The 7,934-nt window shown below is 33.6% G+C and overlaps 1 protein-coding gene across 2 annotated transcripts in view; it reads left to right on the top strand.

Annotated features, from left to right (window-relative positions):
- The first annotated feature begins 500 nt into the window (after nucleotides 1-500).
- The window catches only part of BSDC1 (BSD domain containing 1), a 50,772-nt gene continuing 43,338 nt past the window's right edge, over nucleotides 501-7,934 (top strand). For both annotated transcript variants that reach the window (XM_074217711.1, XM_074217712.1), the window contains exon 1: nucleotides 501-617. The gene's annotated coding sequence lies outside the window, so the exon portion shown is untranslated. The remainder of the gene's footprint in view (nucleotides 618-7,934) is intronic.

Raw genomic sequence — 7,934 nt, 5'->3', positions numbered from 1 at the left:
GGGTGTCTGAGGCCAGATGTGGACCTGGATGCTCCTGGCTCAAGGGCCAGTGCTCTGTCCACCACCCGGACGCCCCTACTACTATCATCATTATTATTATTACTATTTTATTTTATTTTGAGTCTTTTTTTTGTTTTTGTTTTCGTAGGGCAATGGGGTTGGGGTGGTTTGCCCGGGTTCACACAGCTGGGTAATTGTTGAGTATCTGGGGCTAGATTTGGGCTTGGGTGCTCCTGGCTCCAGGGCTGGTGCTCCGTCCACTGTGCCACCTGGCCATACTTATTATTAATATTAATATTATTATTATTATTTTTTATTTTAATTTTAATTATCGCTCATGTGGATCCATATTTGGGGGGGGAAGGGTATTATGTTTACTCTTAAACAAGAATATTTTAGTAATGTATAAAAAACATTATTTGTACAAAATAAGAATAAATAAATAAACAAACAAATAAATAAAAGAAAAAATTAAACTAAAAAAAGTCACTTCTTTTAAGGGAATAGGACTGAGCTATGAGGATGAGAAACACAGAACTTCTCTCTCAAGAGCAAAGGCAGCCAAAAGTTATGTATAAACATGGAAGAAACTGACTGCCTAGATCTGCCTTCCAAAGGTTGGTCTTTATCTCCCCATCCTACTGCCTTGATTTGACATAATACACTAGGTAAGGACGAAGTTACCAGAGAAATAAGGAGAGTCAAAAGTAGTGACAACAGATATCTCTAATTCGAAGTATCTGGAAGGCTGAGGCTAGTGGATATCTTGAGCTTGGGCATTCTGAGATACAATGTCCTAAACTGATGGGATGTCCACACTATTTGGCATAGTGAGTTCCCAGGATTAGGGTAGCACTAGTCTGTTCAAGGAAGGGTGAAATACCCAGGATGGACAAAAAAAGAAAGTCAAAGCTCCATGCCAATTGGAGAGGGATTGGACCACAAGTTGCCCCATACTTCTGACCTGGGTGAGATACAGAAAGACCCAGTATTATTAAGCAAATATAAATAAGTAAATTCTTAAAAGAGGAAATATAAGGAGGAATCAGAGTTTCAATGGGGAAAAAGAGAAAAGAGGTAGGTAATTAAATGCACCAACAACTCAACAACTTAGATTTTTAAAAAACTTTTCCAGATAATTGCAGCAAGGGTAGTTAATAGATCACTACAAAATAGAAAAGTATACAATTTTCATCAATGCAAGGCAAGAAGGTGTGAACTGCTCCACTTTTGGCAGAGTCCTTCCTGCAGCAGGTGTCCAGTCAGATAACTGAAGTCTTCCTCCATCATGTTTCTGTGCTGGCTTGTGATTAGGCTGTCTTATAAAAACAAAGTTTTAGAATAAGCAGAGGTTGCTGATGGAGGCTAAGGCCCACAAAAGAGATTTCTGTAACTGTTTAAAGAGGAGGAAGAAAGAAGCAATAGTCATGTTTCTGGGATGGATGGTAAAAAAAAAATGGAACAGAAAATGAAGGTAAAACCATTCAAAATAGAATAATCTTTGAATTTAAAAAGGAAAAGGAAATAAACATTTTTAGTAGGGAATTAAGACCCAAGAGAAGTGAGGCTATAACCTGTGAAATACTAAAAACATCTTTTATGGGTAGAGAATCAGTCCTTGAAAAGAAAAAAAGAAAAAGCTATGGAATTTCTTAGCTCTTCTAAATTTCCTTCCAAATAACTTAAAATAACATATAAAATTGAAATTAGAGCAGAAGGAAGAATAAAAAACTGAAGTAAACCAATCATCCAGCCTAAGACAACTTGGGAGAGATATTAGAAAAGTTCTGACTTACCAGGATGGTAGTCTGATCTAGAACAAAATTATTATGGATACTACCAAGTCAACAAACAGCAAGCTTTGAAGGTAACTCTTGACAGGTTCTTGGAAGGAAAGAATTGGTTGTGGCCACTCATAAGAGAAAAAGAGTCCCTGGTTTTGGTTCCAAGTCAGAGGTGTGAATTAATTCTTGCAGCAACAGGAGAGTAGAGACTGGTGGCACATTTCTAGGATGACAGGGAGTGAAATCAATGGTAGTGGCAGCAGTATGAGGGTCTTAATCTCAGCTCAGGTGTGGAGAGAATACTTGAGGTCATTCATAAATCAAGGTATAAGGCAGAAGAACCTTGAATCAGAATATGTTGAACGAAGCAAAAAAGTCAAAGATCTCCAGATAGTTCTGAAAACAATATGAAAAACCTAACATCTGAGAAATCCTCTATATTCCAAGAGTAAGGGCCAACCCTAAAATAAGTTAACAACCAAAAAAATAGGTCATTTAAAAAAATTAGTAAACATCAAAAAGAACCTAACCATATGCAGTTAATATTAATAGAGAATATCAGAGTTCAATCTCAGAAGACAACAATGAAGTTGAAACAACTACTATAAAGCTTCAAAGAAAAATATAAAATGGTCATAGGCCTAAAAAGAGTTTTTAGAAGAGTTTTAAAAGGACTTTAAAATCATGTGTGGCCTTGGGCAAGCCACTTAACCCCATCGTCTTGCAAAAACCTAAAAAAAAATCAAATGAGAAATGGGAAAAATGGGAAAAGAAATTAATAATGCAAGAAAATTAAGAAAATAAAGTCAACCAATTGGATAAAGAGATCTAAATACTTACTAAAGAAAAGAACTCCTTAAAAATTAGAATTGGACAAGTAGAAGCTAAAGATTTCATAAGACATCTATAACTAATAAAAGAATCCAAAGAATAAAAAAAAAATAAGAGAATAGGAAATATCTCATTGGAAAAAAACAACTAACCTAGAATACAAATCAAGGAGAGCTAATATAAGATCTGTTGGTTTACTTGAAAGTCATGATCAAGGGGCAGCTAGGTGGCACAGTGGATAGAGCACCGGCCCTGGAGTCAGGAGTATCTGAGTTCAAATCCAGCTTCAGACACTTAATAATTACCTAGCTGTGTGGCCTTGGGCAAGCCACTTAATCCCATTGCCTTGCAAAAAATCTAAAAAAAAAGTCATGATCAAGAAAATAGTTTAGACATTATACTTCAAAAAATTATTAAGGAAAATTGCCTTGAAGTTTTAGAACTAGAGGGTAAAATACAAATTGAAAAAACTCTATTGACCACTGCCTGAAAGAGATCCCAAAATGAAAACTCACAGGAACATTATAGTTAAGTTTCAAAGCTCACAAATCAAGGAGAAATTATTACATCCAACTAGAAAGAAACAATTCAAATATTGTGCAGCTACAGTCAATATAACAAGATTTATGGTCTTCTACATTAGAAGACCAAAGGGCATGAAATATGAAATTCTGAAGAGCAAACAAAACTAGTTTACAACCAAAAATAACCTACCCAGCAAAAGCTGAGTATAATCCTGCAGGGGGAAAAAATGGATATCCAATGACTTAAAGAACTTTCAGACATTCTTTTTTTTTTTCTTTTTAGGTTTTTGCAAGGCAAATGGGGTTAAGTGGCTTGCCCAAGGCCATACAGCTAGGTAATTATTAAGTGTCTGAGACTGGATTTGAACCCAGGTACTCCTGACTCCAAGGCCGGTGCTTTATCCGCGCCACCTAGCCACCCCTACTTTCAGACATTTTTAAGGAACTGAAAAAACTGATAGGAAAAACTTACTTTCAGATACAAGAATTAGGAAAATACAAAGGTAAACAAGAAAGGTTAATCATAAGGGTAATTTGTCCACTGTTTTATATGGGGAAATGATATTTATAACTCTCAGTGCTGCTTTCATTATTAGGGTGGTTAGAGTATATACCTAGAAAGAGGACTTGAGTTTGAGTTCATTATGATGGAATGGGGATAATTGCCTGTGTGACCTTGGGCAAGTCACTTAACCCCATTACCTTGTAAAAAAAGAAAGAAAAAGTACATTAGTTAGGGGCAGTTAGATAGCACAGTTCAAATTCGACTTCAGATACAATAATACCTAGCTGTGTGACCTTGGGCAAGTCACTTAACCCCACTGCCTTACAAAAAATACATTAATGAAGTAATATCAATACTAAACATATTTGTATCAAATTTATACCCAAATTTATAAAAGAAAAAGTAAATGAATTACAGATAGAAACAAATAGCAAAACTATAATAGAGGATGGCTTTAACCCCTCTCTCAGAGTCTGATAAAGTTAATAAAAAATAAATATGAAAAAAGTAGTTGAATAGAATTTTAGCTAGAAATGAAACACATCTGGAAATAAATGAGTAGGAATACAAAGGAATATACATTTTCTCATAACAATAAGTGAATTGATCATACATTAGAGCATAAAAATATTACAGTCAAATGCTGAAAAACAAATAATAAACACATGTTTTTAAGATTGTAAGGTAGGGATGGCTAGGTGGGGCAGTAGATAGAGCACCAGCCCTGGAGTCAGGAGTTCCTGAGTTCAAATCTGGCCTCAGACACTTAATAATTAGCTAGCGGTGTGGCCACTTAACCCCATTGCCCTGCAAAAACTTAAAAAACAAAAAAAGATTATAATGTGATAAAAATTGCTTTTAACAAAGGACCTGATTAACACTGATTAAAAATTAGAGACTAAATAAACTAATCTTAGCGAATTGAGTAGGTCAAAGAACAAATCATAAAAACAATAATTAATTTTATTAAACAGAGTAATAATAATGAGACAACATACCAAAACTTAAGAAATGCAGCAAAAACAAGGATCAAAGGAAAATTTATTTTTCTAAATGTTTACTTTAATAAAAAAGAGAAAAAGCAGATCAATGAATTGAGTATACAATTTTAAAAAAACAGAAAAAGAACAAATTAAAAATCCCTGTTAAATATCAAATTGTAAATTCTGAAACTTAAAAGTGACGTTAATAAAACTGAATATAAGAAAAGCATAGAATTAATAAAGTTATGAATTGTTTTATTTTTTGAAAACAACTACATAAACCATTGGTTAATATGATTTTAAAAAGAGAATAAAATCAAATCACTTGCATCAAAAATAAAAAGTTTAAATACAACACTAATGAAGATGAAATTAAAGCAATTATTAAATTATTTTTCCTAATTGTATACCAATAAATTTAATAATTTAAGTAAAATGGAAAATATAAAAAAATATAAATTGTACGAATTAATAGATGAGGAAATAAAATAGCTAAATAAGCCTACTTTAGAAAAAGAAATTGAATAGGCTGTAAATGAAATTCCTATGGGAAAAACAGTATCAGGACCAGGTGGATTTGAAAGTGAATTCTACCAAACATTTAAAGAGTAACTAATTCTAATATTAAATAATTCGGAATAATAGGTAAGTAAGGACTCCTATCAAACCCCTTTTTTGAAACAAATATGGGACCAATACCTAAACCAGGAAGAATAAAAACAGAGAATGAAAATTATAGACCAATTTCACTATTTAATATTGATGTAACAATACTAAATAAAATTACAGCAATAATATCAAAAAATTATATAGTGAGTGACCAAGTGGGATTTATATCAGGAATGCAAGGCTAATTCAATATAAGGAAAACTACTATCATAATTGATTATGGCTATAATAAAATCAACAAAAACAATCATTTTATTATATCAATAAATGCAGAAAAAGCTTTTGACAAAATACAACACTCATTCCTCTTAAAACCACTTGAAAGCATCGAAATACATTGATTTTTCCTTAAAATGAAAAGAAGCATCTAACTAATAACATCAGGAGTGAAATAAAGATGACCATTATCACCAATATCATTCAATATTTACTAGAAATGCTATCTGTTGTAATTAGCCTGAGGTTAAGATGAAACAAAATATGAATCTACTCTCTGCAGCTTATGCTAGTGTTGGTCTAATAGCTAACACCATAAAAAAAAGTTTCTCCCACCAGCACCATACTATCTATACATGGAACCATTAGTTACAGCAAATGGAGAAATCGTGGATTCTGTAAATAAATTCATTTACCTTAGCAGTACCCTTTGCAGAGGTGTGCACATAGATGAGGAAGCTGATGCATGCATTGCCAGACCTAGGTTAGACTGCCTACCATACTGAAAGTCTACAAAGTCATTTTTGTATGCCTGGGAAACCTGGGCAGTCTACTAGTGCTATGCCAGGGAACTGAACTGGTTCCATTTGACTCATCTGAGGAATATTCTGAAGATCATCTGGCAAGAAAAGTACCAGACAGCAAAGTCCTTTCTTTAGCTGAACTGTCAGAGAGTATAATTCAGATGAGCTGGCCACATTGTTTAAATCCAAATGTACATTTGCCCAAAAGTCTTATTTTTTCTTTCTCTTTTTTCTTTTAAATACTAATTTATTTTTTCTAACTATAGATAAAAACAATTTTAATATTTTTTTAATAAAATTTTGAGTTCCAAATTTTCTATCTCCCTCCTTCACCTCCCTTCTTCCTAAGATGATAAACAATTTGACCTAGGTTATATTTATGCAATCATGTAAAGCATATTTCCATATTAGTCATGTTGTAAAAGAGGAAACAGAACAAAAGGAAAACACTATAAAAAACAAAGTAAAAAATTGTATGCTTCAATCTGCATTTAGAGTCTCAGTTCTTTGATTGCATATAGCATTATCCTTCAAGAGTCTTTTAGAATTGTCTTGGATGAATGTATTGCTGAAAAGAGCTAGGTTACTCATTGTTGATCATCGCACAGCATTGCTATTATTGTGTACTATGCTTTCCTGTTCTGCTCACTGTACTTTGCCATCAGTTCATATGATTCTTTCCAGGTTTTATCTAAAATCCACCTGCTTGTCATTTCTTACAGCACAATAGTATTCCATTACATTCATATACCATAAATTGTTTAGACATTCCTCAACTGATGGACATTCCCACAATTTCTAATTCTTTGCCATTACAATAAGAGTTGCTCTAAATATTTTTGTACACATGGGTCCTTTTTCCTTTTTTAATGCTCTCTTTGAGATAATAAACCTAGGGGTGATATTGCTAGATCAAAGAGTATGCACAGTTTCAATGCCCAAATTGCTCTTCAGAATGGTTGGATCAGTTTACAACTCCACCAACAGTGCACCTTCTCCAACATTTATATTTTCCCTTTCTGTTATAATTTAGCACATATTTTCACATGACTATAACTTTGATTTCTTCATCTAAAAACTGCCTGTTCATATCCCTTGATTATTTATCAATTGAAAAATGATTCATATTATTATAAAATTGAGTTTTCTCTACATTTGCAAAATGAACCCTTTATCAGATACTTACTTTAAAAAAAAAAAAAGTTTCCTAGCTTTACGATTTCCTTCTAATCTTGTTTACATTGGTTTTGTGCAAAAACTTTTTTGTGTGTTTTTGCAAGACAGTGGGGTTAAGTGACTTGCCCAAGGTCACACAGCTAGGTAATTATTAAGTGTCCAAGGCCGAATTTGAACTCAGGTCCTCCTGACTCCAGGGCTGGTACTCTATCCACTGCTTCACCTAGCTGCCCCATGCAAAAACTTATTAATTCAATACTATAAAAATTATCCATTTTATATCTCATAATTCTCTCTATCTTGTTTGATCATAAATTATTCCTTTTTCCATACATCTGACAGGTAAACTATTCCTTGCTCTCTTAATTTGCTTGTGGTATCATCACCTTTTTTGTACCTTAACTTTTATGAGCACATTTTGACCTTATCTTGGTATACAGTGATGTTTGTCCTGCATTCTCAAAGAAGCCCATGACATCAGAGAGGTGATGCCATGACAAGCACATGAACTGGATTTGAGTGATGTGGGGTGGGGGGAACTGTACTAAGTCACCAGCCTCCTTTTCTCCTCCAGAGCCATCTGGGTCCAATGGATATCTGGATAACTGGAGATAGTCCCGGATGGCAATAAGGGTTAAGTGACTTACCCTTGGTATGCAATATAAGATTTTGGTCTATACCCAGTTTCCACCATACTATTTTCTAGTTCCTAACAATTTTTG

Source organism: Macrotis lagotis, chromosome 1 (assembly GCF_037893015.1).
Source record: "Macrotis lagotis isolate mMagLag1 chromosome 1, bilby.v1.9.chrom.fasta, whole genome shotgun sequence".
NCBI lineage: Eukaryota > Metazoa > Chordata > Mammalia > Peramelemorphia > Peramelidae > Macrotis > Macrotis lagotis.
Note: the sequence above shows the minus strand (reverse complement) of the source record. Positions and strands in the feature narration are given on the sequence as shown.